The sequence below is a fragment of the Alligator mississippiensis genome, chromosome 9 (genome assembly GCF_030867095.1).
Source record: "Alligator mississippiensis isolate rAllMis1 chromosome 9, rAllMis1, whole genome shotgun sequence".
Lineage (NCBI taxonomy): Eukaryota > Metazoa > Chordata > Crocodylia > Alligatoridae > Alligator > Alligator mississippiensis.
The window spans coordinates 75,933,401-75,960,246 of NC_081832.1; the positions used below are offsets into that span (position 1 = coordinate 75,933,401).

At 45.7% G+C, this 26,846-nt stretch overlaps 1 long non-coding RNA gene across 2 annotated transcripts in view; it reads left to right on the forward strand.

Annotated features, from left to right (window-relative positions):
• The window catches only part of LOC109283426 (uncharacterized), a 161,845-nt gene that overhangs the window by 100,062 nt on the left and 34,937 nt on the right, over positions 1-26,846 (forward strand). For both annotated transcript variants that reach the window (XR_009454828.1, XR_009454829.1), the window contains one exon: positions 8,710-8,868. This is a non-coding gene — a long non-coding RNA (uncharacterized LOC109283426). The remainder of the gene's footprint in view (positions 1-8,709; positions 8,869-26,846) is intronic.

Genomic DNA, 26,846 nt, shown 5'->3' on the forward strand with positions numbered 1-26,846 from the left:
CCCACAGTTCCCCAAGGCAGTGGTTTCTAGCTGAAATCCTCTTCTGTATTTCCGGACTGTGCCTTGCAGTCCCAGTGTTACTCTTGCTTGGTAATAACAGGCTAGAGGTATGTTATCCAAGCAATAGGGGACCAGGCATAGATCCATAGCTGCAGTGTACCGTACCCAGTGGGGATTGGATTAAGATAACCCTTGAGGTCCCTTCCAACCCTGTGATCTTATGATGGCAAAGTGATGCTGAGATCTCTCCCTATCTCTCCTGCGCATTGATGTTCTCCTGTAAGATCCTTAAACAGGCAAATGAACCCCACACCTGCGATTTGTGACCTCCTCACTCTCTCCAGAAGTTTCAGCTCTGCAGCTGTGGACCTTTAGCAAAGCCGAGGCATCTGGCTAATAAGGGGCACGTTAGCATTTGAGGAAATCCACTTCTCTCCTGTCATGCACCAGCCTCTAAGGCCAAGGAGGCAATGGGAAGAGAATCATTGCTACAATGAAATGCTGGAGGGTAATAAGTCATTGTGTGTGTGGAGTTGGATTGGGAAACCTGACTGGGTGTCAAATCAGTGCTATTCCTCTAACCTCTGCCTCTCTGGTTGTTTCTATTGGTTATGGGAGCTTATTTTCCCACCGTGTTTTTATTGTTACAGTGGGTCAGTGCTATGAATGACTCAGTAGGCAACAAGATGCTAGCGCTATCTGCAAAGCTACAGGAGCTTCCTCTTTTTATAGTCTCTTCCCTATCGTCTCTTCTCAGATTTGTCACCCCCGAGCATCTCGTCATCTTTTCCCCTCTAGCTCCCTTTGTTCCCCAAGCAGCTCGAAGAAAAACAGTTCAGAAATAGCAAACCTTTGCTTTTCTCTATGCTACTTCAGGATGTTCTCTTCTTATATTAAACAAATTAATGCCATTAAAACCAAACCAAATGTTGCATAGGCACAACGGTACCCAGGGCACCTGACCTAGGGGACCCATTCTAGGAGAAGTCTTGCATAGATTCATTGGTTTGAAGAAGCGACACCCAGAAAGATGGGGGGGATGAAACTAGTTAATCTCACAAATCCTAGACCCTGTAGGTTTGCTTGAGTGGCCAGATGCTTGCATAGTTATAAATCCCAGTACATAGTGGGAGAAGACGCTTTCTAGCTCATTCTATTGGCGAAAAGGGAACATGGACCATGTGTTCCTACCTGCTACCAAGTTTGATTTGCAGATGGAAGCTCTCAGGATTTCTTTGGAGGTAAAAAGAGAGAAATGGCGATCTTCCTTATCGCTGCGAGGCTTACTTCACTTAAATTTTAGTGGAGGCAAAAAAAAAAATAGTTTTTGAAATCATATTACTTTGAGTTTCTTTTTCTTTTTTTTTTTTCTTAGGAAATGTGTTAAATGCATTAGGTAGCCGGGTATCATGACTGAAGATATTGAGAAATATGAATTTTTGAGAGCTACTTTTGTACAGAATGGCTGATTCTAACCATTAGGCTTAGACTTGGTTGCAAAGCTCAAGGCAGGCAGAGAAACAGGGTCTTGCTTCGGGTCTTGCTCTGCTGGAAAATGCCTCGATTTTGAATCCTGCAGGTGCCTTGTTGGACATGGGTTTTCCTCGGCGGGGGCAGCCATGACTCCAGTTCAGATGGGAAGTTCCCTGTAGTATAGTGGGACTGAGCTGGTTAGGTAGCAGTTTGGAAAGCAGCTGGTCTAGGGGAAGAGCAGCCAGGGATGCAGGTGGCGTCTGAATGATGGCAGCCTGAGTCACCCGGTGATTCATCAGCCAGCTCCGATATTCGTAGATGGAGCAGGCCTCAGTAGACGCTGTGCAGTGGAGCCCCCGTGCTCCCTTAACCACAGCACAGGCAGGCTTTGAACTTTTAAGTGGAAAAAAAAGTTTGGGGCTCTGAAAGCCACAAAGCAGCTCATGAATCAGTCAGGGCCTCTCGGCGTGTGGCTGTTTGAGATTCTCGGAGGCTAACGCCCGCGGACTCACTGAGAGGAGAAGGAGGCTGTTAAAGCTTTTATGCCCTGGGTACCGGGAGAGAGCAAAGTCTTATCCGAAGGTGGAAGCCAAATGATTTGCTTGTTCTGAAATGAATGCTCAGCTGACACCCTCGACAGTGCCCCCTGGTCCTCTCTACCACTGCTAGCACCTCTGGGGACATAGCCATACACTCTCCCGCTAAGCATAATTTACGTGCCATTGATTGTAGATGAGGATTTTATTTATAGCATCGCCTTTCCCTCGCCCTCCACCAAAAGCACTTAGGGTGCTGTACATCATCTTCATAAAGGCCATTAAAATAAAATACTGCCTTGGAAATCTTGGATAAAGGACACAGATGAGAGAGAGCCAAAAAAAAGTGGGAAAGCAAAGGGTGAGAGAAGAGGATGGGAGGCAAATGTCTCTGAGTGCAGAAGCAATCAGCCTTCAACGGACCATGGTCATCAGTGGGCACAGCGCAGTTTCACTGAAATAGGGCAAGAAGGGTCCTTCTCACCATGGCAAACCTAACCGCTGAACTATAATGTAATGCCGTAACCCCCCGGGACTGTCAAAACCAAAGCTGGTCAAAGGTGTCCAGTGCCGACAGTCTGTTTGTGTATTTATTTTTCTTCAGTAGAAAACAACTTTTTGCCAAAACGGGTGTTTTTTCCCGGAGACATCTGTTTTGACCACGTTTTTAGCATCAAGTGTCCAGGAACCCCAAATCTGAAACGTTCAGCTAAAAATCAAGGGGGAAAAAAATCGCTTTTGGTTAAAAATAAATAAATAAATAAAATTTTGGGTGCAAAAAATTCCCTTGTCCAGATGTAGTTTGAAGCCAGGTACCAGTCAGGTGCTGAGGATGCACCTGGCCAGGGCTGTCAAATGTGTATGTTCATGCTAATACCAGTGTCCTTGTTATGCAGGCTCAATTTTAGCCGCACTCCCTATTCTTCTCTCATCTTGCCGTCTCCTATCTTTTCCCCAATTGTTGCAACCCAGCCCTTCAGCCTTCAAAGCCTCTGGTTGCCTGAAAAATATGAGCAGGGCAATGAGAGACAAATGGTCTTTCTATAGGGCTGTGCGGGTTAGACTCTACCTGTGGTTCTAGCCAGCGCTGGTTCATTATGCAGTCATGAAAAGATGTCGGGGAATGTGCTGACCTTGTTATAATTAATGGATAGTAGGGTAATGGTTCTGTGTGACTCATTAGATACAGAAAAGGGATCCAGTGCCTCCACATTTAGTTTAATTGAAAATCTGAAACATTTATTACTTCAGGCACACTATAGTAACAGGGGTTTTTAAACCTTAAATTAATGATTTCAGCCACTTACAGGAAGGAAACCAGAGGGTGGGCAATAGTGGAGATCCAGTATCTTCAAGGGCATGGGAACCCTCAGAAGTGACTTAATATTACATGCTACCTCTTGCTTAAAAAAGGGAAAGATGCCACATCATTTAGCCCAAATAGATGCCCTGAATGCACCCTTTAAAAACAGCACTTAGGTGTTGAAAGGTTCTCCATGTTCCAGTTGCTGTTTGTCAAAGTGCATTTAAATACAGGTAACAAGGGGGCAAGCAACTGCTTCTGCAGCATCAAATACTAAATAAAGGGCTTGAGCAATGTCTCAGACAGACTCTGGCCACCTGGGGAGAGGAGCTCAGCAGGGAAGTGAGGTAGGACTGTCCGGGAGAGCACATGTGGCCTGGAAGTTAAAGTCCGGGGCTGGAACTGGGGGCAACTGGGTTTCTTCCTGGTGAGAGCCGGTTGTGAGATTGAGTGAGACATTTCTCCATTTTCTATTCCTATTGCAAACTCTTTGCAGCATGGACTCTCACTGTGTGCATGCACAGGCCTCTGATTTCAGCTGGGGTTGGTAGAGGCTGTTGCAGTAGCAACAATCTGTGACCTGTCTGTTGCATCCCCTCGTGCATTATATCAAGTTATATAAATAAAAGCAGAAGGCACATGCCTAATTCACTTTACACGGAGGCTGAATTTGTCACACCAGATGAAACCGGGAGTCTATCAAATCTGTGCCGTTGCAGGGATCAGAAATAATGGTGGTGATTCCGCGTTGATTATCACACATGGAACTGAGCAGCAAGGCAGAAAATAACCATCCGTGTACTGCCATCGCAAGACATTTGACTTCCGGCGTGGCCCACGCACACAGCTTCACGTGCATTGCTCAGTGCAAAATTTCCAGGTGCCGAGCAATATGGAAATTCCCCGGGGTGCTTTCCACAGAAGGGGCTACTTTAACTCACCATGAGGGTGAGTTGCCCCTGCGTAGATAGCTTTGGGATGCAGCTAGAGCAAGGGTGGCTCAGTGCTACCTTTGTCCAGCCTGCTCCCATGTTGACAGTAGGGCCTCTGAATCGGATCCCACAAGTCCCTGAGTATGTTCCAGCTCTGCTATTTTCCATGGCTTTTGGGCTGGTGATGTTTCTTGTGTGGGCAGGGTCAGTAGCAAATGGAGGGGAGACTTCTCACAGAGCACAACATGAGATCGTGCCATGCCAGGTGAGAGATGGGAATCGTGAGATGCAGGGAATAGCTTCAGGGAAGAAGGCCTCAACATGGACCAACACATAAAGGCAGGGGGACTAGAGCCCAGATCTTATTCTTGACCCCATGCCTTACCCACATTGTGACTTCCCTTCCTTTCAATTGCTGGTATCATGGGTGAACGTTCCTTTTAAGCGCTGCTGCATGTCAAATAATATTTGGAGTATGGTACATTGATTAGCCTAGGAGTGAAAGCTGCTGCCTTCTCTGGTAGGTCAAAGGAGACAAGTGTGACAAGAAATGCTGTGTGATACTGTCAGTGCTATATGCTCATGGCAGCACCAAGTTGGGTTGGGAGGTCAGAGGGAAACGGACATTGCTAGGAGCACTGCATATCCTTGGCCTCGCTGGCCATGTGGCGTAAAGGCCTGGACAAAGCCCTTGGCTTGATGAGACCACTGCAGCCCGCTAAGGTTTACTCTTAGGTGGATTGGCTGAATAACCACAAGCAAAGGGTAGCTAAAAATGGATCAATGTCAGACTGGCAGGAGGTTTCCAGTGGGGCTCCCCAGGGATCTCTGCTGGGTCTGATGGTGATTAACAGTTTTAGTAATGAGTCAGGTGGAGCTATTATAGAGCTTCCCGGTAGAGTTTGCAGATGACACAGAAGTGGGAAGGGGCTGAAGGCACTTTGGATGATAGGAGGAAGGTCAAAAGGATATTGATAACTTGGGGGACTGGATTATGGGCAACAGGAGGAAATTCAGCACAGATCAAAGGAAAGGAAGAAATGTAAATGCATGCAAGCTGAAGGGAAAGTCATGGGCCAGGCTATCTGTGCTGCCAAGAAGGATCTGGGGTGCCACGGTGGATCACAGACGCAGTAGGAATCAGCAATGTGACCTTGTGACTCTACTTTGCTCACATCCTCCAGATCATATTCCCTGGTGCTTCTGGAAGCAGAGATGTTCTGATCCTTAGTGGCCATGTTTCCCTTGTAGCGTGAGTGATGGCCATTTTAACTCCAGCAGCTATTAGGTTGCTGTTATTGTTCCTAAGGGCCTACTTCTGCATTCCCATGGGACTTGTATCTGAGCAGGAAGTCAGTATATGCATCTAAAGCTTTCCTGAATCTTTATTAACCTATTTTTCTCAACAATACATGCAGGTTGATACAAGACTATGGAAAGAACCATTTTTTTTTTTAGTCGTGCTTTGGCACCTTTAAAATATGGGATAAGTGGTTTAGGACTAATATATGGCTACTGGTCAGTCTGTACGCTTTTATGCCATATTTTTTTTTAGGCAGTGTCATTTCAGGGAGCCTGGGCCCAGGGTGTCACATAGGTGCTAAGGTGAAATCCTCCCCTCCCAATTCTAGTTCTTTTGGAAATTACCCTTTGTCTTATGGCCAAATCACACGTGGTCCCCCTGGTGCTGCAGACTTCTTTATAAACCAGCTCAAGATGAAGAGACCATGTTGAAAATTTATGGAAAATCAGTAATTGAATTTTGGCTGCCCTTATAAATCATATCACCTTGTTATCAAACAGTTGCGAGTATGGTAACACATTTAAAAAGCTGTGTAATTGATGGCTTCTCAGCCACAGCCCAGCACACACGACCAGCCTTTTCAAAAAGAGTCTTTTTCATCCCCCACAAGTACTGTATTTTCTCATGTGCAACACACCTTGTTCCCAAAATACAGCTATTGGAAATTGGAGCATGCATTATATTTAAGAAATATAGTCGGTACAGTTTCGGCTGTTTGCCAGCCAAAAGTAAAACCTGTAATGACTCGCAGGGATGAGAACAGCAGGAAGCCTTGGCTCCCTTACTGCTGCTACTCAGTTATTTACTACAAGGAAAGATGGGTTTTTTTCCTTCTTCGTTCTGCCTTTCAGAAACACAGTGCTGCTGATCTTCTGCAGCATGTTGTATGCAAAAAAATACAGTATGCCTTAAAGATGCTGGGGATGGCAGCAGCTCCCTGATGGTTGGAGCAGAACTGTAAACTGAAATGTAAGGATACCTAGCTGTTGGCTTTGGAAAACCGGGACTCAGGCCCCCCTGCTCTGGGGTCTTGTTAGCTGGTGCCACTTCTATCTTGTGTTATGGGCAGTATGGTACATACTCCCTCTGTTTCCAGACTGTTTTCCAGACTGTGCCCTTGATGTCTTCTTGTGCTAGACAGCCTGTCTGCTTCCAAGGCTGTGTAAAACTCTGTGTGACCCAGACTCTTAGAAGTCAATTAACCCTTGCTGCCCATCCTGAACCATTTGAATGCATCTATCTATACCCATAAGGTAATTCCCCCAAAACAAACCTTTAAATACCATTTCTAAGCCAACACTAGTTTCCTGTATAAGAGCTTTCTTTTTGCAAATATCTTGCCCCCTTTTACAGCCAGGCTATAATAATAATCTCTGGCGTGGCGACATCTCAGACTTCACGGCTCTGGTGAGAAAGAGGGTCATTGCTGGCCTTACAACTCAGGGCTGTGAGAGGTACCATTCTTTAGACAAGGAGTCAAACCAAAGTCCTTTGTGCAGTGTGCTTGGGTGGAGGCAAAGACCTCCCCCCCAGTATATTCTCCGTAACGTTGTTCTGCTCTGTTTAAACTGAATACCATGCCTAGGGCCGGCGGTGTGTGTGTTATCACAGAGGCCACGATGCTGGCTACATCTGCTTACACAGATGCTGTGCTGTCAATACCGAATTCATAGCTTTGCTTTGTTGCGCTTTGCAGACAATCTTGTGCCATAAAGCTGCTATAGAAAACCCTGCTCAGGGCTGGAATCGCAGGACTGCAGCAGGCCAGGACGGAGATGCATTGACTGAGCGGTGCGAGCTCCCATTACCATTTTAACAAGGGGGTTTACAAGCCTGGATGGAGGCACATTGCAGATGCATGGCAGATCTACAAAAGGGCAGAAGGCAGAGCAGTACAGTGAGCTGTGAATGCCTGCACAGGCTTGCGTGTATGATGTCTGTCCTGAGCTCACAGCTTCAGGCCTCCAGGAGAGCCCCTGCACCCCAATTAAGCTTTCCAAAGCCTGAGGAAATAGCCACATTATTTCTGAAGAAAATACAGCTCTGCACTTTGCTTACCCTTCTTGAAGTCTCTCTGACTTACTTTCCCAGCATAAGGGATTCATGTCTTCTTACTTAGCCAGAGATCAGTCCACCCTTTGACTATCCTTGTGGTTCTAAGGACATGGGCTTCCTCTGATGGATTTGCCCTCTCAAAACATTGCTAAGTTATTCTTAGGGAGGAAATTAATTATAAGACAGTAAGAGATAACAAGTTCTCTCTTTTTCATGGTAGCAACACATTTATCTCTGTGGAGTCTGAATGGGACATACTTTATATGCAGGTCGGCTGCAAAACAGAAGAAATGCAAACTGCGGCAAAACTGGAACATGGCGTTTGGATGTTGGGCACGTCTGGTTAGATGGGAATTTAGCGCAAAATGTGAAACAAAAAATCTGGCTATGGGTTTTATGCATTGCAGATCAAAAGGCCAGGTGTAGGCCAAAGCAGCCAGTAACTGCATTGTGCCTATCCCTCACTCCCGCCATAGTCATTTCCAGAGTTAGCATGCCTCTACGCTAGAACGTTGTTTGGGTCAAGAGGAGTGTAGTGTGCTGGGATTTATGGTCACAGTAGGCCATAATTCCCAACTGGTTGCAGTTCATACCAAGCAGGTTTCTGGCATTGGTTGATGCTGTCTTCGGGTGAGCAAAGTTTGGATGCTCCCGTTCTTCGGTGCTAGCTTCAAGATGTGAAAGGAAAACCATAGGAATTGCTTTGGGATGTGTGACACTTTCATAAGCAATTTGTATTTTACGAGGTTTTGTTGATTAGTTTGTTGCTTTATTTTTTAAACATATTTTTTAACTGAAAAATCCCTCTTGGAAAAAAAAAAGAAGAGAAAAAGCAACCCAGAGCTAAGAAGTATTTCTCTTTCCTGGGAAGGAAAGTGATTTTAAAGTTCTACACTGGAGGAAGAACCAGTGAGTTTTAAAGTCAAAGTTTTAGCACTCACCTCTAGTTGCAGTGAAATTTCCAAATGCCGTGTTCCCACAGCAGGAAGTTGACTTAACCTTCTGCAGTGCTGGGGCGGAAGCTGTGCTCTGTTGTGGCTCTATATTTCATTGCAAAGCCTCATACATTCATACCCATCTCTGATTTGTCTTGCTTCTATCCTCAAGGACTAACCTGTGACCTGACCTGACCTCTCTCTTTACCGGAGCGTCAGTGTGGGACACCAGCCCCTCGGAAAAATATCCGCAAACTTTGTAAAACCAGGTGACTCAACAGAAACAAATGAAGTGGAAAACATGAAGTGACATGTCCTGGCCATCTTACTGGTAAGTGGGATTTTTGCAAACATTAGTGCATTAGTATTATCATCCTGAGAGTTTCAATGATAACAATAATGGAAAAAAAAACCTTTTGGGCCAGACCACATCTATGCAAGGTGGAGAGAGAGATGCACTGGAAATAGAGGGATTTCTTCGATAAGTTAGTGCAATTTAGAAGTAACCCCAATGGACATTCCCATTCTTCCTGGACCAAGGGCTGTCTCCACTCTGCTTGCTTCTGTGTTCCCACATACAGAGCTGGGCATCCAAACAACCTTGATTCTGCCCCATAGTCACACTGTTCAATAATCACATAGTTCCAGTTATAGCAGTTTAGTGTTTGGGGCTCTAGATTAGACTAAACTGATTTCTACAGACACATTGGGGTACATCTACATGTGCATTAATGCACTTCAGTTATTGAGCATTAAATCTAGTACCTCCTTGGGGCATTTATACACGTACCCTGGGGGGTGGGCTTTAACTAGAGTGGCTCCGAGACCGGCTCTAACTAAAGCACCCAGAGCATCGTGTGCATTAGGGCCTCCACGCTTAAAAATGGTGGCGGGTGCACTTTTTCTAAAGCTAATTGAATGAGCTTTAGCTAAAGCACCCCTGACTCCATTTTTAAGTGCGTGGACACTGATACACAAGACGCTGAAGGCTGCCGGAGCACCGTAATTACCAGCATGTCGGAGCTGCCTCGCTACCTGTGTTTAGGCTCCCTCCTTGTGAGCTACTAAGAAAATGTGCATTAGTCTGTCTTAATGTGCTTTAACTAAAGAGCACAGGGCACCTTTACAAGCTTTATTTCAAGTGCCCCCACCACCATTTTTAAGTGCGTGGATGTTGGTTCATGAGACACAGGAGGCTGCTGGAGCATCACAATTATCATGTTTCAGCAGACTCAGTTAATGAAGTCTGTTCCAATACGCTGAACTTCCAGTGTGTCGGAGCAGCCTCCGTGCTCGTGTATAGATGCCCATGGTTTTTTAGTGATGCTTAATGCACAGTAGCCTATTTTAATGTGCATTAACTAAATAGCATTTTTTTTTTAGTGACGCTTTAATGTGCATTAAAGTAGCTTAGTGCACATTAAAGTGCATGTGTAGATGCACCCAGTTAGGTCTTCTCGCAGGAAGTTAGGGGTCAGGCTGTTCTAGATGCCCTCACTATTCATTTCCATATAGTAACACATTTACATTTATTTTGAAGCTTTTCTTTCATTTTCCTGGATTTAAAACACTTGGTTTTGGGTTAATTGCAACATTCCTGAATATTCCCCTTAGTGTCTGGTGTAAGCTCTCAACCGTAACACCATCTTAATAGTCTCCTTTTTGCCTGGGAAATACCATTTTTTAATTAAAAATTTAATATGGGAGCACTAACCAAGCAACCCAATGAGACTAGCAACTTGTTGTGTCTGATGTTTTGAGGATATGAAATATTGATTATCTATTCTTTTTTTTAATTATTATTTGAAATGTTATTGCCTGAGTCGCTGGTATGTTCTGGCTGCATGATGCAGTGCAAAGAAGGGCAAGTACTTAATTATTGCTGTTTCCTCTTCTCTGGATCCTTTGTGTTCTTTGAAGCTTCTTGTATTCCCCTGAATATAAGGCCCAAGTCCTCTCTGGTCCTTCATGTTGCTCTGGGCATATCTCTGCCCTAGCTTCCCCCACTCTCCTGCACCATTTGTGTTCTGCTGTGGATGCACACTTGGCCCCCGGTTTTTATCCACTTCCATACCCTCCCTCACTTTTCCTCTCCATTCCCACTATCTTGAATAGACATATTGCAAGAGACTTCAAGATTGCCCACCCTTTAGGACTTCCCAAGTCCTAGCTGCCTGGGATCTCAGTCAGCACTAAACTCACTTGGGGCCCTGCTACCTGTCTGTAGTGAGACCACAGGAAAGCTGATGGCAGGAATGGGTTTGCCTGCTTGCAAAGCTTGTGGAAAATCAGAAGTAGATATACAACAAAGTGTTTGATTAACTTCTCCCTCCCATCTACCCTCTTAGACCTATCCGTTTCTAAAGAAATCTCTTTTGGGGGTTTTTTTTGAGCAGGGAGTAGGGGATAGATAGATAGATGCTTGCTGTTGGTTATGCTGTATTGCATGCAAGGTCTATTCCAGAGGCAGAATGAGCCAGCCTTGTCTGCACCAGTCATTCCTCTCTGGGTTTTCTAATGTGCTTTTCTCCTGTCCCTTCTCCTGGCTGTGGTCACTAGTTCTCTATTATGTGTGGCTCAGCCTTGTTTTCTAGGTCTCTTTGCCCCACTTGTGAGAAGGCTGGGGATTAAGAACCTGCCTCTGCATCTCATATCTGGGTTAGGTCTTTGTTCGGCGGACTCGGGGAGGTGGGCTGCTTTGTGATTCTGGCGGTTGGTGGCGTTGAGATGCAGGGTTCTCCCAGCAGCCATCCCAGGACCATGTCCCACCTCTTTGCAATGGGGAGATCTTCAGAGATGAATGACACAGGAACTTCACCCAGCCAAGTCTCCAGTCCCCGTATCTTCACACCCAGGTCTTCCCTGAGAATCCAGTGCCAGATGGACCAGGTAGGGCTGAGATCCTGCTGTCCTCAGCTTTCCTTTCCCTTCCTCCCATACTCTGTTCAGTTTTTGAGTGTATGTTGCAGAAATAAAGGCAGCACCCAGCTGTTTTTCCACTAGCATGTACAACAGGTGATGCATCCTCTTCCAGACAGATGCTGGACGGTCTTTCCTGCACAGGTTGGGGCTGAGCTCATTGCTGACTGCAACGAACTGGGCTTTGGGCCAGTTGGCATTATACAGAGATGAAATGATTCTTCATTCCTTTCTCCCAACTTTTTTGACAATTGTGTGTGTGCAGTGAGCAGGGGCATTAAACCAGCGTTCTCCGAGTCTCCTTTCTCTGCCAGGTTTGGGCAGCTATTCTGCTTAGTTGGAATGGGCACACTGAAAGCACCAGTAATATGGTTTCAAAAGTTGAGCCAAATTAACCGCTAGTGAAAACTCTTATTATGTGTCTAGTCTCCCTCTGGCTGAACACTTGCAAATAACAGAACTAATACATGCAAATGAGAAGAACCGGGTAGAAGAAGGCCGGTGATTGGTTGCGTTACCTCTGTTACAATAGCCACACTGCCGAATTACCTGGGGCTTGCTGTAATCTATATAATTATAATAATTAGATACAACCGTCATTGATAAACTCAATTACAACATAATTTCTGTAACTGTTGTCTGCTGCGCAAGATTTCAATTAATTTTAATTATATGGCAAGTCAAAGAGTCCATTATTTCATTATTAAGATCGTTCAGAACAAAAAAAAGAAGAAAAGAAAAGAAAAGGACACACAGATGCTGAGTTTCTTAAAGGACCCCATTTTACATTCATTTTATCTCCTAACAAATGGACTTACTTATGTGCTCTCAAGAAATCTGTTCTGTCCTCAAAAAAACAGTGTGGGAACCTTCAGGAATCAGGGGGAAACTTAAGGGACTTGTTGAATCTTTGCTTCACGTGCAAAATGGTACTGAACTGTGGAGTTGCAACTGGTGCCTCCATAAATATCAGCTGCTTCAGAGCTCTTGATCATTTTGGTTGATTCTGTGCTGTTGTCTGCTGGCTGTTAAGGCACTTTATACTTTTGCCGTGTGACATGCAATACTTTGTGCTACCGGGAAGCCCATTTTTTTGCAAGCCCCTGTTTGTTGAAGATCACACATTGCAGGAAAGACTTTGCTGATTTGTGGCTGCACATTTGGAGCTGGTTTCAAACAGGTGCAGCTGGCTGAATTCATTGTTGGCGTCACTCCTCCAGCCTAGCTGGGTAGACAGGGATGATGCATTTATTCTATTGTAATAGGATCGGGGCTGTGACCACCCCTCTCGCCCAGGGTGGTGCCCACCAAACCTCACCCTGTCTTCAGCTTCTCCTTGACAGTCTGCTCTGCTCGCTAGGTTGTTCTTCATCCCCCATTGCCTGCCCCTTCGACCTTCACCCCCGAAAAGCAGCATCTTACCCTGCTCAGCTCATTTCCTTCTGTCTCCTCTCCTCTCCTCTGCCCTGTGCATTCACCTCTGGGCATGAGACCCTGGAATCTCATTACCTTCCTATGGGATTGGAGCGGTGCTGTGGCCATGGTCATCCTTTGGTGTCTGGGGAAACTCCCAGCTCTACAGCCTTACTTTCCTGATGGTGTCTGCTCCCAAGCAGGTAGATCATTCAGCCCTTCCTGCATGCAAGTGGATGTACAAGCATTGGGACAACACTGCAGAGGTGGCTGGGAGGGAATTAGGGCATATGAGTGAGATCTGAGCCTTCTCTAGCCATATTTCAGGCAGTCTCTTCCTAGCTGTGCCTCAAGTTCATGAGATGAGCTGGGCTGCACCCCTCCATCCCTCTATTCAGACCATACCTACCTTGCAAGGGTATTTCTAACATTAATAAAAGGTTTGATAATTGCTTGGAGATGCAAAGGACCATATACAATCACATAGCTTATTTTTTTTAGCCTGTTTTGCTTGTTTGGCTTGTTTTCTTGGTTCTTTGTCCAGGGCAATGCATGTATTCTGGATCCCGGGAACTGATGCTACAGAGCATACAACATCGAGGCAGATCCTTCATCAGTGCTATCACCTTGCAGCCTGGTCCAAACAGCTATTATTTATTCCTCTCTCTCTACATGCCTGGATCTGACCTTACTTGTGCCCATTGTAGACTTTTGTGACCTCACTGACCTCCAGACTGACTATGAGACCAGCACTGAGCCCTGAATCTTTTCCTAAGTATATAGATACATATTTGTATCCTACCAAAATTTCTTGCCATAGGACACGCAGTCCAAGATGGATTGTGAGTCCCTTTCCCATCTTTCTCACAGGAAATTACCATCTACAAGGGCACCCTGTCAAAAAGAAGGAGAGGGCTTACACTGATATGCAAGTTACATTTAAGAAGAACTGAAAGTCTGAGCCAGCATAAGGCAAACTCAGGAGCAAGCTGTCAGAACACAGAAATCTTTTATTTCCCTATATGTTCAGGAAGCATTGCTGTCTAATGCACATTGCTGTCCTCCACGATATACATGGGGTGCCAGGAAATAGCAAAACCACTTTTTTGGACTAAAATGTAAACTGGAGGCCAAACTTATGTGGGCAGCTCCAGCTATTTCCTGCCAAAGCTGCAGCGGTGAACCTTGTTGAACTGTCTGGCTGAAATGGGTTGAGGGCTGATTTTCCTCTTCCAAGTACAAAGCAGGTAGATTGCCTCAGTAATCTGTACCTACACACTTCTCTCCTTTCCATTCACAACCTCCTTGTGATTGTTCTGTGAAGTTTCTTTAAAAAAAATGAAAGGAAGGCTTCGTTACTCTTTTTCCCAATTAAACCTAATTGCAAGTTCAGCCCTGATGAGCAAACCAACTATACCAAGCCAGCACTTACAGCATCTATTGAATGCCTTATATACTTTTTGGAAATGTAGGCAGGTTCTCTCTCTGGGAGTGAATTGGATTGTTTGCTGCTGTGTTGAACTTGTCCTTTAAAGACTCAAATGGGAACACCCAAAACCTACTTGAAGAAGGTCAGTTGTTAGCAGAGCCAGCTGTCCTGAGTAATGGTGGAAAGCACCCAGGAAACATCACTGGATTAGATCCAGCATTTTATTTAGCAGAGCAGGTGGGACGGAGACTTACCAAGATCTTTAGGCAGCACATTTCCAGCTGATAGGCAGGTTTTGTGGGTAAGAGTCTGTCCCCAAAGTATTCAACAAATGTGGGGGCTCCTTGACGTACTCAGGGAGCCAAGCAGATCCAAAATGGCATGGAGGAAGGGATCATCCATGAAGAAGGTCCACTGTCCCCACCCTGAGAACAAACATGATGCTGCTTAATATAGACAGGACAGATCCAGCCTGGAGGGCAGAGAGTTGAAGGAAGCAGGGGACCTGGAAGAGAGGAGTTATATTAAATGGGACATTCACGCTGTGGTTAGCGTGAGTGTCTGAGAAGACTGTGACTGGTCTTGAAGTCACTGACCTACTTCGTGACTGCATTTTATCAAGGGAAAGGTACTGGGATGTGCCATCAGTGGGTGAAAGCATCACTTGCTACCATACTAGGTAAGTGTTAGACCTCACAATCTGTGCTTATATTGGTTACAGGAAGACCATGGGCTGTATGGTGTCACTTGTCTTAAAGAGAGACTCGGTCCCCATAGCAGCACCCTGAAGAAGTGAGGAAGGTGCATTACACTGTTAGTCCATCATGCTTTCTTTTTAATCCTGTCCATGAGATCCAGAATGCCTTAATCTTAACTGTGGCATGGCCTGTATTCTAGTTGCACTGGGGATTTCCTTGCAGCCTCGTCCCGTGTGCATGCACAAGGATTTCTAAGGCAAATAGTCTCTCCCCACTCCTCTTGGAGGATTAGATTCAACAAGATTCAACAAGATCTGAAGTCCAGATCAGTCCCTTAAGCTTCAGTGTTTGGAAATCACAAGAAAGAGCTCATCTCTTCTTTTGGGAGTCCTTTTTCTAAAGAAACGTTTATATGAAGAATGCCGTTGTGGGACCAGATCCTTGTCCCAGTGACACCAGTGTCAGCTTGGAGTAACTCCAGTGCCATTGATTAATTTACTTGAGATCTTCATGGAACTGAACAGGATTTAGCCCAAGAGATTTAGGTAAATTGGAAGAGCATTCAGAGTTATACCAATGTAGCCGAACCAAACTTCTAGTCCTATTGAGGCTCAACCGTTAGCAAGAACGACCCAAGAATCTTCCAAGGTGTTTTGGAGACTCTTGTCTTGATGGGCCTGTGCAAAGTGGCTAGTATTCACTTTGGATTCGGATTCTGCTGATTCAGGGGACAGTGACTCAATTTGAATCAGTGATTCAAATCATTGTCCCGATTCGATTCGGCCGAATCTGATTTGGAGATTTGGCTCCTGCCGAATCTCTGAATCAGCCAGGCCAGGCCCATCCCCTGCCCAGCAATGGCTGCCCCAGCTCCCAGAACTTGTTAAAAAACCAAAAAAGCCCTGATGTTCACTGGGTGCTGGCAGGTGGGGGGCAATCCCCGCTGCCCCACACCATGTGGGGGGCTCTGCACGAGCCCCCAAAGCCCCGAGGCCACTGCAGAAGTGGTGAATCCTGGGGCTTTTCTTGTTTTTTTTTTTTTCTTAAAGGGCCAGAGCTGGCTCGAGTGGGTCACCCATGGGGGGGGCTGGGGGAGAGAGGGGTGGGTTCAGGGGGCTCATAGCAGAGCCCCCCATGCAGCATGGGGCAGTGGGGGGCAGCAGGGATGGCCCCCTGCCTAGCAGCACCTGGTGAGCACTGGGGCTTTAATTTAAAGTACCAAGTTGGGACGGGTGTGGGCAGCCATGGGGTGCTGGGGGGTAGTGGGGGAGTCAGGGAGGCTGGGGGAGCTCCCTGCTGCAGCCACCAGGGACTGTCCAAATCATCAAAGGTCTCTGAATCTTTTCTGAAGATTTGAAGAGCTTTGAATCGATTTGGACCTTTGATTTGGTCCCCTGATTCAATACAGATCCGGAGATTCGGCTACTGAATCAGGCCGAATCTCCTCCATATCGAATCACCACCCGAAGCTTCCCACAGTCCTAATGAAACACTGAAGGTGAAACCCCGCTCCCCTTGCTCTGAAGTCAGCACCAGCCCTGACGTCGACTTCAACAGAGCCAAGAGCACGTTCAAAATATCCCTCTTATTTCATGTGCCTCGTGTTTTCCCACCCTCTCTAAACAGCACCCCTGAAAGAAAACCAAGGAGGGCAAATTAGTCTGAGCCTGTGCTCCTTAGACCATGTCATCCCTCTGCCCTTTCAGCTGCCTATAGCCCTGAAGCTAACTAACAGTTCACTCATCTCTAAAAATTGTATCAGTGTGCACTGGCCAGTGAAGGCCACTGACCAGTAACAGCGATCACCCTGACCAGTAACAGAGATCAGTAATGACAATGACCCTTGGGTCAGTGAAGGCGACATGTTGCTTCGATGCATGCTGTACCTTCCTGTGCTCGGTTACTTGACCGTAACGCGTTACCCAGGTAGGAGTCAGGCCATCCAGGTTGTAGCCGTATGGGCCTCGAGGCAGAAAGAACTTGTGGTCGAGGTGATCTCTTTTATTCGACCAACTAGATTTTTGCAAAAAGAAATTCTTTAATGTCAGGCTTTCAGACAGGAAGTGGGGCGAGACCTCTTCAAAGAACCTGTTGAGACCATCAGCCATTATTATTCAAACAACCACAAGAGGACAGCTGTTAAAGTGATTGGAGCGCCGGGCAGAATAAATTGAAAGGTGTGCCGGGAAGGGAAGAGGTTGAAAAGACCAGTTGTGGGCAAAGCCCGTGCATTATTTATAATATTTTTCTGACTTCCAGAACCTTGTCACAATTAATTTGCTTATGAATCTCTGCAGCAAAAAAAGTTGCTAGAGGCTTCTGGTGGTACAAGGTTGCTCCGGGTTGGACAAATCGATGTCATCAGAGGTAAAAAATAAAACAAAATTGCAGGACGATTGCTAGTCAGATTTGCTAATGATTTTACCAGAAAGCCACCCATTGCTTTCCAGGAGCAGTGCAGAGAGGAACGTAGATGTGTACAGTGTTGCATTAAATTGCTGGCAGTTGAGGTCTATTGAGCACGCAATACTTCGGTTAGATTTGGTAGATGAGCTACCAAAGTTTTGCCAAGCACGTCGGCCCAAACCCTGCTGGGTAGAAGCAGTGCTGCTGTTACCAGCTTGCAGAGACTTCATTGCAGAAGGCTGCTTGCCCAAGGCAGCGTTTGCTTCCACCCATCCTCTTGACTCACTTTTCTTCCCCCTCCACCCCATTTCCTTTTTTCTGCCTCCGTTTCATTTCTCTTTTTGCCTCCCCTCCTCCTCTCACCCGGGGAAACGTCCGTCCAAATTAGAACACAGCACGGGGAGGATTATGGAGTTTAGCTGTGAGGATCAGAAAGCCTTTTTCTCTTACAATTTCCTCCTTTTTTCTCATCTCTTTAGCTCTCCTACCATGAACATTTGCGGGCAGAATTCACCACGGCGCTGCTCCTTTTCTCTCCTTTAGTTCCATGCAAAATCCTATCCAGAAGTTATTCAGCGCCTGCCTTGAGGTGAAGCGACAAGGCTGGAGTTGGAGAAAACCTTTTCATCTCCCAGTGAAAATCCCTGAATTGAGTTCTTACTGCCGGCTGGTGTCCGTGGGGATTAGGGAACAATAATGCGATGGTGGTTTTTGTCTCAGAAGGCAAGAGTTTTATATTTGCGATTGTGGGGCGCTGCTGTCTCGTTGCTATTTGGTGGAGCTGCTTTGAGTTTGCGTGCCTGCCCGCTAGTAGCGGACCAGGAAAGGAAAGCAAGATGCTGAGCACCCTGACTCGGATCCAGCACCATGCACAACCAAGTCACCCCCCAGGGCTCCCTTGTATGCTTAAATTGAAACGCATGCTAATGCGCTTTGATGGAGACGGGGCCAGAGAGCTGGGAACTTTTCAGGGCGAAGCCCTTACAGTAGAGGGAAATGTGGGGGCTGACAGTTTGGAGGCATGGAGATGTCAAGGGTTTGGATGCAATGGTCCTTGTGACGTCCGGGTAACTTTGGCCTCGGCATTAGAGCATGCATCTATTCCAGCTAGATCGCTGCCTGACCTTGGAGGCTGGTGGCTGTCCGGCGGCCTGTGTCTCGGTTCAGCACCTTAATGTCGACATCACTAAAATCACGGATGTTTGCTAAGCCTGAAAGGCCTGTAGGAGCAAACTTCTCCCCGATGCACCCTAGGGCGATCACTTCAAATCAGGGAGAAGGTCAGGACTGGGTGAATAATTCATGATGACTAATTTAGTCAGTGAATTTTGCTTTTCTGTGTACTAATTGTGCATGAACAGACTATACTAGCCAGGACTTTATTTGCTGTTTGATGTTAATGTTTTCTGTGAGCAGTCCCCAGCCAATAAATTGTATCACCAGCTGCATGGTTTTATTTAATATTCAAAAATTGAATGGCATTGGCTAGCTTTAATTGGACACCTAGATCACACCGCGGTGTTGCTTTTTCCTGATTAGATGCGTCTAACTCTTAGAATAAAATTTCCTCTGCAAATATTTGGGCCTCCAAGTTCAGAATTGGTTTGTGGATATTCTCCATCATTGCTCTAAAGTGGATTGTTCTTGCAGAAATTCCTGCAGATAAACTCCTTGGCTAGGCTATCCATAGGTACCGAATGCAGAAAGGTATAAACAGAGATGAAGTGAATTAGTTGGGGGAAAAATGTGCGTTATTTAAGATTTGTTAGTGAAAGGGTCTGGGAGTTAATTTTTTTGCTGTTGCTGCTGCTGGTTGTGCTATCTATACATATTTTCTAGACAAATATCATAAAGAATTTCAGTTTCCAGAGCAATGCTTGTGGTATGTTTCTTCATTCTTATAGTCGTACAAAAGTAGATTTTTGTTTCGGGGTCTTTCTTAATAAAATAGAGATCAGGATATAGAGTTACGTCCCTGGCACCTCCATGAAAAGTCTGATTTTTCTGTACAACAATCTCCATATGTTACTTATACACAGCCAAGGTCCTGGCACTAGAGAGAGACTACACTGACTGATATACAGTCTGTGCACTGCATAATGTGGCTATGTTTCTTTTTCCCTTGGGCATTCAACCAATACCTTTCTTTGCCGTCTCATGATCCCACCTGATTCATCTCTGCTTCCTAGCATATAAACTCTCCAGCAGCCCCGAAGTACAGGAGTCTTCAACCACATCACGTTTCACCCGGCGTGTTTTATATAGGTGGGTTTTACAAACAAAATTAATGTGCTTTGCCCATGAAATTAAATAAGCGTTATGCGGTCATGATCCTCAGCCCTGTCACATTTTGCTATTTTCTTTTTTCCCAAAACCAAAAAGGAGTTTCCAGCCCTCCCCTGCTTAGGTTTTCTTAAGGTTGGCCAAGATATTAAACACTTATTTGCATTCAGAGCGTAGTTACTTTTGAAACATTACCAGGGAAAAGGGTGTTTGGAGCTGGAAATAACACCTAGAAGTCCACAAATTCTTGCATAATCCTGAGCACACCCAATACAAATGTGTGGTAATTTAGTGCTGCGCAGCTACGCTCACACCAGCAAGGTTGGTTTTAATGCATCTTCTCACCCCTTCTTCTGTAAGATCTGGGACAGAAGTTCAATAAACTGATTTAACTTAAATCAGTTAAGTCTGATACTACACCTATCCAGGTTTATCTGAAACTGGTTTGAGCTATTTTGAAAGCAGTTTATGTGCACTGAACTTCTGTTGTGTTACAGATTTGAAGCAGTTTCCAATCACTTATACTGGTATATGTGTAATTTCTGTCCCTAGCCTATGACAACTGGAGCTAATCAATGGGCCAGGAGATGTGTAGGATCTCTTTTTATTTCTAACTCCAGTAGAGCACAGGAAAGGTTTGACCTGGGGAAGTGCTGAATGCCCTCAAATCCCATTTAAGTCCGGTATGGCCTAGGAGAGAAGCCTTACCTCATCATTAAAGGCAGAGGGAGTAACCACACATTAAGGATGCCAAAGTTTCCCTACAACAGCAAAAAAAGGACCAGGACAACTGTTGTGCTTTGATCCCTACAATCACCCTCTCTGCTCGGTGCATGCGTCTGGGCCCCTCTCTCAACCTTGTCTGGAAAGTCAAGCTGTGATTGAGCATTACTAACAGCTAATTTGTAATTTGTGGTTACTTAATTCATGCTGCATAATACTGAATTTTACAATCCGTCCCATTGATTTCAAAGAATACGGCGCTGCCCAGCATAAACGGGGCAAATAACAATCGGTTTCTTAGGTGAGCTGTAAAGTTAAACTTCGGTCTTTCTGCCAACAGATTCTTAATACTCGGGCACATTGATCTGCAAACATTAATTTTTCCCCTGTGCCCAGAGAAATCAGAATGAAATTGCTTTGCTGCTTTATTATTGTGCATTGCATTTTCTAATTTGGAGAACATTCATCACTCAGAATTTACAGCAGCTTGGCTATTTCTGGGCGTGCAATATTTCAGCAAAGGCAAGATAAGTCAAAGTGTGAAGGCTTTACATCTTTTCCTCAGAGCTGCAGGAAAGGGGACAGAATTTTATAGGGAATATATATATATATATATATATATATTTATGCAGGAAGCTAAAAGCCCATTTGCACGAGAAATCATTTTGTCAGATTTAAAATGCAGCAATAGGTATAGGTGGGGGAAGGAAAAAATACATGTCTCTCCCCCGAGTGAAGTAGGAAATACTTATGTCTCTTCTTGACCAACAGTCAAGATACTAAAACCTTCGACTGGCAGTGGCATCATGCCAAACAATTCCTGCTGACCAGCCATCTTGTTAGTTTTTTTCCCCCTTTTATTCTTGAGCATAGGGGACCCCACCAAAAGGAGTCAGAGGCATGAGATGACAACTGTCCCCTGATGGGCTACCGAGGGTGAATTTAACCAGGTTGAACGGTGCTGACTCTTCAAAGTGCAGGAACCGAGGGGCATCTTCTCTGAACGGACACTCTAAAATGCTCCAGCAAAATTTCTACCCGCATCCTTTGCAAGCTGCAATGTCAGTCCCTAATTTGAGGAAGCGCCCAAACCTGCACTTCAATCGCTTCTGATGGAGGGGAGTAATTCAACAGATGTAGACGGGGCGGATCCAGAAGGGTGCAGTGATGCATTCACACCCCACTTTGATTCCCGTTCGAGCCCAAGTTTAAAACCAACTGCCTGGCAGTGGCTGCGGCATTTTGAGTCTTGCCTTGCTGAGGGAGTCACTTGACTTCACGGCTTCTTGTCATCTACCCAATCCCTTCTCTTTTCAAAAGAGAGCACCCTCTCTGCTTTTTAATGGTCTTGATGTTGCACCATCAGGCTAGCCTTTGCTGTGCAATTCTACTGTCTTTTAGCTGCTCCTGGTAATGAAGCTCCTATTTCACAGCCCCGCAGATTGTTTCCAGCACGTTCCAATGAACTTCTCTTTGTCTTTGCTTCACTCTTGAACTAAACCATCCAGCCCGTAGCATGTTAGTAAAGAGTCTAGTTTATTTTTAACTGGAGAAAATTAAGTGTTGTTTTATATGTGATGCACCTCACCGTCTGTACCTGCCCGTTTCAAAAGTCTGGATCCACTTATGGATGTAGATCAGTGGCTCCCAACCTTGGGGTGCGACCCAGTTCAGGGTCACGGGGCGTCCGCTGCTCACTCCACCCCTCTCGCCCGAGTGGTTCTCCCGGCGCACGGTCTGTGCGGCTCTCGCCACTGCCCTCCCCGCAATCCCAGCTCGGCCCAGGTTCTGCTGGTGCCGCCTGGCATGAGTGAGTTGGCAATGGGGGTCGTGACCCAGTTTTAGGGTCACAGCAAAAAAAGGTTGGGAGCCACTGATGTAGATGCTTCAGGACCTGTAAGCTAACATCTTCCAGTTTTCCTCCTACGGGCGAAAATTTTAGTGAACAAATTTTAGTGTTTTCTGGGATGCTCCTCTGTTTTCATCTGTCTTCCAGTCTCGGAGAACTGCCCCATTTCAACACTATGGAAATGAAAATGTGACTGATTCATAGATTGGGCATCCATTTAGTATTGCTTGACTTTGTAGTCCTATTGCACAAACATCACTGAAGGCCAAGATGTTCTTTCCTAATTTCAACCGGCAACTTTAGAGGAATAATCTTTGCGGGGGGGAGTACATGCCTTCAGGCAAAACTAGGCATCTCTTGGCATCTGATTGAGCCTGTTTCTAAATGGAGTCTCCAGAAGGGGCAGCCACCAGTGAGAGCATCCTTAAATGTAGGGCCCTGCGTTTCCTACACATCTGGAATTAGTGCACACAGTTACAGAAATTTGGGTGTTAGCATATTTCTACATTATTTGACATTTTTGCAGGCACCTGTGCTTTCATCCTCCATATGCTTGTTTGCCATTTCTTGTTCAGCCACTCAAGGGCTCTGCAAGCTGTATCGACTTCCAGACAGATGTCATCCTTGGTGAACAAAGGGGACAGAGCTGGAGCACAAGCCATGTAGTAACTTTTTTGTTTGGGGCCATAGGTGCTGAATCCAAAGAACATGACACTCTGAAGCAGGAAGTATCATTGAAAAAGGGCTTGAACTCGTGAGATTTCCAGCTAAATTTGATAGATTTAGAAACAACCGTTCCCGATGGGTTGATGCTTTTTTTGGATCCATACCAGGACTCTGCGTGATCTGTGTTTCATCTATCGCTAATTTGCTAGTAAATACAACTGATACAATATATTGACTGACCTAAGTCTATTCCTGTTGTGTGAAAAGCAGTCTTTCTTTTTGGACTTCATTTCCTATAGCGTGTCAAAGGCTTTAACTTGCTCTTGTTGGGCTTTTATTTTCTCTTGCTTAAAACCTGAATTTTTAATGAATCATATTTGCAGCAACAGAGCATACACAACAATAAACATCCTCTGCAGTTGATTGAGCACTGTAGCCGAGTTGTTTAGTGCCCACAAAAGCAGTTTATTGTAACTATCCTCTAGCACCAAGGACATCATTTTAATTATATGCTGTGAGAATGGAAACAACAAACCAGAACATTGGAAAACATTAAAAGATACGGTTTTCCTCCCCTCCCAGGAACTTTCCATTGGAGTGGTGCAGCAAGCACATTTCTGAGATAGGGTGGAGGCTAGAAAGTGTAGTGCTTTCCAGCGGTTGCAGAACTGGCTAAGGACTGAAGGGGGCATGCAGAGTGATTTTCTGGAGCCACATTGGGAGGTTTTGATCCACTCCAATGATGCCACTCAAATTTCCTGCGTGAGCTCACAGTTCACATGCGTTAGCAAGGTCTTCGTGCAGGCTTGGAGGTTGCACCGTAGTCAGGGCCTGGTGGGGCAATGTTGAGGAAGGTTGCTTTGTCCCTTCTCATCCCGGCCGTGCTCCATGGAGGTAGTGAGGGTATCATCTCCAGTGCTGTCTGATGCTTTCCAGTAGCTCTGAATGCCAATAGCAGTTTGCTTTACCCTTCCCGCTCTGCAAGGATGTGATGGGACAGAATACCCATGCACTGATATTTTCAGCCTTGGGTTCCTCAGCTGCTCTCCTAATGACATGGTTTTGCTTTGTAAAGTACTGAAAGGCCTCGGCTGCCATGGACTTTACAAGAGGCAGACAAGGGTCTTTGGGTAAATGTGATACCTTTTATTCGACCAACTCAATTGGTTGGAAAAATTCTTCTTAGCAAGCTTTTGGGTATAAATACCATTTGTCAGGCTGAGGATTTATTTAAGGATATTTATACCCAAAAGCTTGCTAAGAAGAGTTTTCCCAACTCTTTGAGTTGGTTGAATAAAATATATCACCAAAGACCCTTGTCTGCCAGTGTCCTTAGACCAAGACGGCTACAACCTGTAATGTGGACTTTACAAGGGGTTTTGGATGTATAAGGATATCGGCATCTGGTCTATTATCGCCAACCGGTTAGACACGGTTCCTTCTATCCTGGGAGGAGAGGTCTTTCCCCTTTGTGTTTTCATACTCATGAGCTTCTTTCCATTAAACCTCAGCTACTCTCCTAATGAAATATTGGAGCGGGAGTGAGGGGAAGCGTTCACAATGGAAAGCTAACTTAGGGGCAGGGTTGTTGGGGTTGATTGAATGGTCCACGAACTTTCAGGGAAGCCTCATTGAACAAATGTGGGTCCAGGTAGAGATTCATGCTGAAGCCGGGTACAACTTTGATGTTATCTGCTGTTATTTCCGCTCCCCTCCCACTCCATTTGTCCTGTCACCCCTCACCAAATGAGCCCTGGGCATTTTGCACAGAGCTGTGGCTGAACCCCTGGGGACTGCAAGCTCAGGTGGGCTGAAACCACAATTATGCTTCCCACAGCTGCGTTAAATCCACTCATTTCAGTTCAGAGGAGGCTCACGCAACACACATTAGGCATTCGCTCACCCTTCCACACTAAGGTGATTTCAGCTGCGGTAGAGAGCAATTGTATTTACTGACCTTTTATTTACTCTCACTCCTAATCGGTCTGTGATGCCAGTCCTTCGTGGCTAGGCTGACCCTATGGAAATCCTGGAAATCCAGGACGCTGCTCCCGGATGTCTTATTTTGATTTATACTTCGACGGTCAGCTGTCTGGGGCAGGGACGACATTTTGTTCTGCGTTTTTGTAGACTAGTTCAATGGCATCTGGATCTGCGACGAGGGCTCGGAAGTCCTGCAGCAATAGGAGTATCGGGGCTGGACTCGATGATCTTCCAAGGTCCCTTCCAGCCCTAATGTCTATGAAATCTATGAAATACTGGGAAATTGGTGCATTTCAATGTTAACAGTTTTGCCTTTTCCATGCATGCCTTGTCTGTGACCCGTCAGCTGAGCGGCACCACTTCCAGTAGCGTTGTTCGCCAAGCTTTGTGCAAAGAATAGCTCTTTCTCTTGTCCCTGATACAAAAAGCATTATGGGCACTCCTGTCATTGGCTTGCAGAGAGGTGGAGAAGCAGACTCAGAGGGGACATCTACACTGCTTCTGCAGCACTTCGGAGGGGCACGCCCGGAGGTACCCTGCTTCTGCTCACACACCAAGCCCGGAAGTGTGGCAGTGAAGCTGTTCTGGAGACAGCTGCTCTCAAGACGTGTCGTCTTCATGCTGGAGTGGGGACACCCCAGGGAACCCCTTGTGAACTGCAGCAGATGGGTTGCCATGCCTGGAAAAGTCCCTGCCCAAGAGCATGGGGGACATGGTATAGACATACCTTGAGTGTCTTAGGGAACAATGTGTGCCAAACAGAGCATATTTTGAGGCCAGAAGGGCCCTGTAGGATCGAGTATGCTTCAGAGATCCCAGCCTGAGCGTTACAGCTTAATTTACAGGAGCTGGAAGGTAACCAACACTTGCAAATTTTCTGCTCGGTGCCTTGGATAAGAAGTCTAACTCCATCCCAACTATGCACTTGGTCCAATAAAAGATATCATCCTAAGAAATGATTGCCTGTTGCATAAAAAAGGAAGGCAAGCCCCTTACAGTTGATCTTCCACCACCCACTTCTCATTCCAGCTCTCCTAAGCCCTGGATGTAAGGGGGCTTTTCAGCTTCTGCACCGCACAAACTATTTGAACGTGAAGCATAAACTTCCGCAGGGTTGGTGTAGAAATCCCTCTTTGAATCTCAGCATCGTTGCGAGGCCATTTGAGGTTTGATGCAGATCCTTCCACAGCAGGATCTCTGGAAGCTTCCCCTTCTCTTGCTGAATACATCAGGATGGGTTGGGAAGTCGCAGTGCTCTCCCCAGGACAGCAATCCTCGCCTCCTCTCTGCTGTTGGAGTTGCATTGCCAAGACAGCTGTTAGCATCAACTGTAATCAAACACATGGGTTTAAAATAGAACCGAGAGCTTTCTTCCCACTCGCCAGCCCGGCCCAAAGCCAGGATGCAATTTTCCCTAACAGAATAATTGTGTCAGTAAGTTGGGCTGAGTAGAAGCCAAGCCTATTCTTAGCCAGAGGTAGAGTCGACCCAGCGGTGCTGAAGGGGTTAATTCATATTACGCAGGCACACTTGGCCTCTCTTTTCCTCTGGGTGCTTTGCTGGTTTTTGCTAGTCGTGCTCTCATTGTTTAGGACTCCGATGTTTCTTTTTCACGTGGGGTGATTAATGTATTCCCTGCTGTGTCATTCAGATTTGCTCTAGGGTGCGTTCAGACAGCCCCTTCCGGAAGACCTGCCTTTGAATTTATCTGTGTCTGGATACTTTGCTTGAGGAGAGAAGAGACCTGATCCATTTATTTTACATACATACATATATGTGTATATTATATGGGTATATCCACGTATGTATGTATTGTGTGGGATGCTGAGTTTAAAGCTGAAAATTCTCCCTCCCTTCTCTCCTAGGCCCATCTTTTAAGTAAGTTTGCTCTGCTAAGGTCCACTTTCTTTAAAAAAACAAAACAAAAAAAGGTGTGCAAA